Raw genomic sequence first — 7,777 nt, 5'->3', positions numbered from 1 at the left:
CTATCAATCTTCAAACTCTTAGAAGAGAGTTTCAATTTGAAGATGATAGAATCTGAAAAAATCAATGAATATTGCACAAGAGTCATGAATATTGTTAATGAAATGAGAAATCATGGTGATGAAATTTCTGACCAACAAGTTGTGGAAAAGATTCTAATTAGTGTCACAGAAAAGTATGAGTATATTGTTGCTATCACTGAGGAGACGAAAGATCTTTCTAAGCTTTCCATCAAAGAGCTAGCTGGATCGTTCCGTGCACACGAGTAGCGAAGATTTTTTCGTGAGAATCAACCCAAAGAGACGGCTTTCCAGTCCAGAACCAATGAGAATTCTCAAAATTTCTCAAAGAATCAACAAAAAAAGAAGTACAATCCAAAAAAGAAGCAGGATCGTGATAGCTCTACTAAGAAGGTTGAAGAAAAAGGTGAGAAAAGTACTAGTCTTTTTTGTAAAATTTGCAAAAAGACTAATCATAATGCAGAAAAATGTTGGCACAAAGGCAAGCCTCAATGTAACTTTTGTAAAAAAATTTAGCCATATTGAGAAGGACTGCAGGCACAAGCAACAGGAGCAAGTAAATTTCTGTGAAGGAAAAGAGGAAGAAAAAGAAGAAAACCTTTTCTACGCTTCTCAATCTGATGCTTCAGTAAAAAGCAATGAATGGTATGCTGATAGCGGTTGTACCAATCATATGACTGGAGATGAAAAGGCTTTCCTCTCAATTAATCGCAGCATCACTTCTAAAGTGAGAATGGGGAATGGAGCCTTAGTTGATGCAAAAGGTAGAGGTACCATTTCGATCAACAGAAAAGGGAGCGGTAAGCAAATTCATGACGTCTTTTATGTTCCTGACTTGGAAGAAAATTTGCTTAGTGTTGGTCAGCTCCTGGAAAATGGTTATTCTCTTGTGTTTCGAGATAATTGTTGTAGAATTTATATTGAGCCAAATCAAGTCATTGTTAAAGTAAAGATGATAAAAAGAAATTTTCCTTTACAACTTCATTACAATGCATTAAAAAATGAAGTTGTAGATGATTCATGGCTTAGGCACAAAAGGTTTTGTCACTTGAATTTTCATGGTTTGAAGCTTCTGAAGCAAAAAGACATGGTGCAAGACCTTCCTGAGATACATATTGAGGTGGATCCATGTGAAAGTTGTACTATGGGAAAGCAACATAAAAAGTCTTTTCCAAAAGGGAAATCTTAGAGAGCAAGTGTACTTTTGGAACTAATCCATACAGATATTTGTGGACCAATGAAGACTCCATCTCTGGGAAGCCAAAGGTACTTTCTAATTTTTATTGATGATTTTTCAAGAATGACTTGGGTTTATTTCTTGAAAGAAAAGTCAGAAACATTTACTACATTCAAGAGATTTAAAGCCTTGTTGAGAAGCAAAAAGGCTGCAGCATCAAAACCATTCACAGTGACAGAGGAGGTGAATACACAAGTCGAGAATTTGAAGAATATTGAAAAAATGAAGGCATTGAGAAGCAACTTACAACAGGGTACACTCCTCAACAAAATGGTGTATCTGAAAGGAGAAACAGAACCATTGTTGAAATGGCCAGAACGATGATGAATGAGAAAGGGCTGCCAAAATGTTTTTGGGCAGAAGCAGTACATACAGCAGTGTACATCCTCAATAGGTTCCCGACAAAGGCATTGAAGGATAAGACACCAGTTGAAGCTTGGAGTGGAATGAAACCTTCTGTAAATCATTTTAAAATTTTCGGGTGTATTTGTTATGCTCATATACCTGCTGAAAAAAGAACAAAATTGGATGAAAAGATTCAAAAATGTATATTTCTTGGTTATAATGATGTGACAAAAGGCTATAGGGTTCTCGATGTCAAAACTAACAAACTTGTTGTTAGTAGAAATATCATTTTTGATGAAAAAATAGCATGGAATTGGAAAGATAAAAAGGTGGAGAATACTTCTATCATTTCTTTAAATGTGCCAAGTCAAGAAGAGGATGAGGAAGAGGAAGATGTCCCTCAAGGGGGAGAAATGTTACACCCCGGATTATTTTTTCACGTTAAAGTCGCATCATAAGTTAGTCGACGCAAGTTCAAAAGAAATTATGTTGAGGATAAAAGGGATTGATTTTATTAATAAAAATGGTTACAAGAGTCTCTAAATAATATTAGTAAGTGGCGGTAGATTTGGAGGGTGAATGAATCAAAGAAGCATGAGTTTCGTCAAAAGTCGGCAAGTTGGGAATACGATAACTTGTACTTTTTGGTGAGATTAGGAGTGCTCCACATGCTAAGTAAGTAATGATATGAAGTATTTGAATTGTATAATGGTCTCTTGTTAAGTTTGTAAGTCAAATGAGTTGTAATACGAAAGTCGACAAAGGGTGTCGCAAGTTAAGCTTGTAAATTTCACTGAAATTTGGGTCAGATGTCTCGGAGCTTTTCTCTCAATCTAATTGGAGTTACAGGGTGATCCACCTACCAAATCGAAGGTCTACGAGTCTAGTTTCCACGCATTTTACTTTTCATCGATACGACATCGGAGTAGAGAGAAATTCGCATTTCCGTCCAGGGACATAAACTGTCACGGGAACAGTGCGCTAGGTCGGTGGCTGCTCATTTAAGTTATATAAAACGGCCCTCTTCACGAATTTTTCTTCATTTTTTCACCATCCACGACTTGGAAAACCCTCAAACCCTTTCCAATTAATTCTTCATCAATCTCGATCCAAACCAAGAGCAAATATATCAACTTTAACATGAAGAACAACATGGCAACTTCGAAATTGTGATTTCTCAACTATTTCACCTTTTGGAGTAAAACCTTGCTTTGAAGTAACTTGGGGTTTGAAGTGATTTTCATCATCTAAGGTATATTTTAACTTCCCTTTGATGTCTTTGAACTTCTACAAGTAATTGATCATAGAAATTAGTGAAAAATCCCATAGAACAAGCTCTTCTATATTCTTAAGAAACTTTCATGAACTTAGCTTATTTGTTGGGCTGTTTTATATGATATGTTGTGTTGTTTGGAGTTATGGTGATATGGATGGGATCATATTCAAGAATATCATTTAGTATTTCAATATTATCTCTTAGTTTTTCAAGAAATCTTTTAAAAGTTTATGATACATGTATCTAGTGAATTGTGATACATGTATCTAGTTATTTGTGCAAGACTTTTGAATTAGTTTTTTGAGTAGTATAAATAGAGATGTAATCGATGATTGTAATCATCTCAAGTGGCCTTAAGTAGCCTAATATAACTTGAGCATTCTCTAAGAAAAATATTTTCTTACTATTCTTTCGTACAATTAAGTAGTCCGCTTCTACTAAATAAGGTAATCTATGTGGTGCAAGTCCAATGACCCACGAGCCTTTCTTGGAGGCTATTCCTCCCAAAATCTTAGTTCACACCCATATAAAGGGGTCACATTTCGCAATTGAGAATATTAGAAGCCGAAGTAATAACAAGAATACTGCAAGAAAGCTCGTGGATCAGCACAAATTCCTGCAAGCTTTCAAGCAATCCAGCATTTAATTTTCTAATCCAGGTATTCAAAGATTACGAATGAAATCAAATCAAATACAAGACATTCAAGATCAAAGTTACTTACTCGTGACATAATTATTGTTTGTGCGACCATCAAGGCATTATTCTCAAATGAATTCAATTTCATAGTCAAGATCAAACTGTGTCCTTAAATTCACATACAAATCAAAGAATTCAAGGACAGCTTGTCAAGACCTTGAGCCAATAGAGGATATTTTCTCAAGACTTTGAGAAATTTCTAGATATTACCAATAAATTATATTCTGATATTAAATATTACAATTTGTTATACATTTTGTTGTCTTTGATTTTTTTCAGGGACGAACATTATGTTATACATGCATAATCAATTTTCTTTCTAATGATAATTCTGTCATTCACTTGCTCATAGCCTCATGCAATGCGATACGTTTGCTCAAAATCTATTTAAGTACTGCTCAGTGCTCACAAGTAGGAACATTGTAGAAACTACACAATCTTGACTTGTTCCATTCATTCACCAAGAGAGAATATATATAGGATACAATCTTGAACCCTAGTGAAACAAGGAAACTAAGATCCTAGTGAAACAAGGAAACTAACTAATATATGGTAATTATCTCCCTACAACTATGCTACCAAATAATATCAAATAATATCAAGATATTATACCGCAATACCCCCCCCCCCCCCCTCAAGTTGGAGCATGGGAATAAAAAATGCCCAACTTGAAAAGCAAGAAGTCAAACTGAGTTTTGCCGAGAGCTTTGGTAAAAATGTCTGCCAATTGTGAAGATGTTGAAACGTGTGACGGAGAAATCAAACCTTCATTAATCGCACCACGAACAAAGTGACAATCTACCTCAATGTGCTTTGTTCGTTCATGGAAAATCGGATTTTTTGCGATGTGAAAAGCGGACTGATATCACAAAACAATTTGATCGCCTTGGGATGTTGTATACCTAAACTCAACAACAGACCTCTCAGCCACTTCAACTCATAAGTGACCGCAGCCATGGACCTATATTCAGCCTCTGCACAAGATCTAGAAACTGTGTGCTACTTCTTTGTCTTCCAAGAGATGGGAGATTGACCTAGAAATACTAGCCAACCTGTCAACGAACGACGAGTAAGCGGACAACCTGCCCAATCAGAATCACACCATCCCTGCAAAGTCAACTCACTGTCGGCACGTAACAAAATACCCTATCCTGGTGTGCCTTTCAAATAACGGACCATTCGTAAGGCCGCTTCCCAATGTTCAATTCAGGGTTCTTGCATGAATTGAGACAAAATATGAACAGAATATGCCAAGTCCGGTAGAGTGACCCCCAAATAAATCAAACGCCCGACTAATCTACGATAGACCTCCGGATCCGACAACAAATCTCCATTTGCAAGGCCAAGTTTATGATTTTGCTCAATAGGGAACCCACTTGGCTTTGCACCTAACAATCCTGCTTTAGAGATAATATCACGAGTATACTTGCGTTGACACAAAAACAACCCTGATAAACTACGAGCTACTTCAATACCCAAAAAATATTTGAGAGACCCAAGGTCTTTCATTTAGAAACAATCACTCAAATAGGCTTTGAAAGTTGCAAGTGCGGCGGAATCATTCCCAGAAATAATAAGATCATCAACATAAACCAAGATATTAATCTAAATATTCCCTCTAGTAAATGTAAAAAGAGAATAATCAGAATAATATTGAAGGAAACCGTACCCTTTCAAAGCAGTCACCAATTTTGCAAACCAACACCTAGGGGCCTGTTTCAACCCATACAACGATTTGCGCAAACGACACACCAACATAGGATCTGGACTTTCAAACCCGGGAGGGAGCTTCATATACACCTCCTCATTAAGGTCACCATGTAAAAAGGCATTATAAACATCCATTTGGTGAAGTTCCCAATTTTTGGATGCTGCAATGGCTAGGAAGGCTCGAACAGTAGTCATCTTGGCGACCGGAGCAAAAGTTTCATTGTAGTCAATCCCCGATTGTTGATGATTTCCCAACACAACCAAGCGCGATTTGAGCCGTTCCACATCTCCATTTGACAAAAACTTGGTCTTGTACACCCATTGATTACCAAGTGCTTTCTTACTCGGAGGAAGATGTTCCAAAGTCCATGTACCATTGTCTTCCAATGCACGTATCTGTTCTTTCATTGAATGTCTCCAACCTTCGTGTTTCATGGCTTCTTTGAAGGTCTTAGGATCCTTACCCGAAATAATAGCTGCAAGAAACTTACGATAATTTACAGAAAAATTGTCACAATTAATATAGTGTGCCAAAGGATAGGGAGTACTGATGTGCCGTGAATTTCGGCACATTTTATGACTTTGTAACTAGAAGTGTTGCTTGTTTTTAAGTGTTTTTACATTGTTTCTTATGTTATTTTTGTGTTTTATAGGGTTGGTTAACTAAGAATCGGAAATGAGATAAAGACTGAAAAAACTGACAAATTGGACCTAAATGACGGTCCGTAACTCATGTTACGGTCCATAGCATTGAACCGTAACAGGAGCCAAATTTCCAGAAAGTTTTCATTGGAAACATCAGTGTTACGATGTGGTGTTACGGTCCGTAACATCTCACCGCAGCATCAGCCAAAATTCCAGAGAGTTCCCAAGTAAATGTCACAAGTTACGCTTCAGAAGGACGAACCGTAACACAGGTTACGGTCCGTCGCATGGTGGCCGTAACAACAAGCGGACAAATGACGAAATGAAGGACGGACCGTAACCTGAGTTACGGTCCGTAACGATGCCCCGTAAGGGCATTTTTGTCCAGAAACTTGGCGCGATTTTTGGTTCTATAAATACTTAATGTAGGGTTTTAATTCAGCAGCCAAATTTATTTTTGAAAGCATAAACTCTAGTTTTTTCATATTAGAAGTTTTTGGAGCATTTAAGGCAACTACTTCACTTCCATTCCACCTTGTAATTGCATTGTAAGTACATTATGTCAACTTTTAAGCTTTCTTTGTTAGTCAAGATTATGAGTAGCTAATTTTAAAGCTAAGGTTGTGAGTCCCATGATGGATATTATGTGAATGGGTTTCTATTATTGATATATGCATAATGGTTGTTGGTATTCATTCAGTTTTTGTGATTTAGCGTTGGGTGATGATTGCAAGCATTATCCTAAGCCATTATATTAACTTTTCTTAGGAAAGAAAGTTAGTATTGGTAAGATTGAATGACAATGACTCGAGGCATTAACCCTCGTTTAATAGACTAACTTAGGGATGAGAACAAGTCTAAATTGGCATTATTGGTCATTCTTCGATTGCAACTCTTTTACAGTCGGAAGAATCATAAAGAGGAAATACGACTTAACTGTTGGAAAACATTAAGAACTCCTTAAGAGACCAAGTGCATATTCATAGAACAACCATTAGAAGTATATCACATTGAAACCTGAAGCATAAGATCTAATCAAATTGGGGAACACAACCTTAGTCTCTATTTCGCATTAAATACAATTTCAGTCAAAATACTTAATTACATTATTCAACAACTATTTCAAACTATCAGGAATAGGATTAAAGCCTTTAAAGACTAGTATCGCATACGATTAGTACTCTTCTCTCTCCATATTCCCTGTGGGATTCGACCCCAACCTTGTTGGGTTACTATATTTGACAACGTTCGCTTTACGCCATTAATAGGTGTAATTTGAGCGTATCAAATTTTGGCGCCGTTGCCGGGGAATACGGTTTAGAAATTACTAATTGTTGTGTACTCTTCTTTAAAACTTTTTTTATCCCATCACACCTTGTTTGCTGTTGTAGCGAACCAGGTGAACATGGCAGGAAGACACAATCACAATCAAGGAAACCAAGGGGGAATCCAAGTGAACCATCCTGCACCAGAAGAAGAGGAGGATGAGAATGTATTTGCGGAATTCATCGACGAAGTTGATTATGCTTCTGCTGTAGTTCCTCCTAGAACGGGAAATGCTAATTTCAAAATTGATAGTTCTATCTATCAGCTATTGAAACTTGAAGGCTATTTCCGAAATTCTTCGGAGGATTGTCCACTCCGACACCTGAAGAATTTCCTGCATGTATGTTCTTAACAATCCCAAGGTGTTGTTCCTGTTGATGCACTGCGGTTACGAGTCTTCAAATATTCCTTGGCTGGCCAAGCTAGGGAATGGTATGAAAAGCTCCCCAGCAACACCATTCATAACTGGAACGAGTTAGCCAATATATTCTTAAAAAAGCGGTTTCCACCAAGCAAAAAGGAT

Source organism: Lycium barbarum, chromosome 1, assembly GCF_019175385.1.
Source record: "Lycium barbarum isolate Lr01 chromosome 1, ASM1917538v2, whole genome shotgun sequence".
Taxonomy (NCBI): Eukaryota; Viridiplantae; Streptophyta; class Magnoliopsida; order Solanales; family Solanaceae; genus Lycium; species Lycium barbarum.
This window is presented reverse-complemented; position numbering follows the sequence as displayed.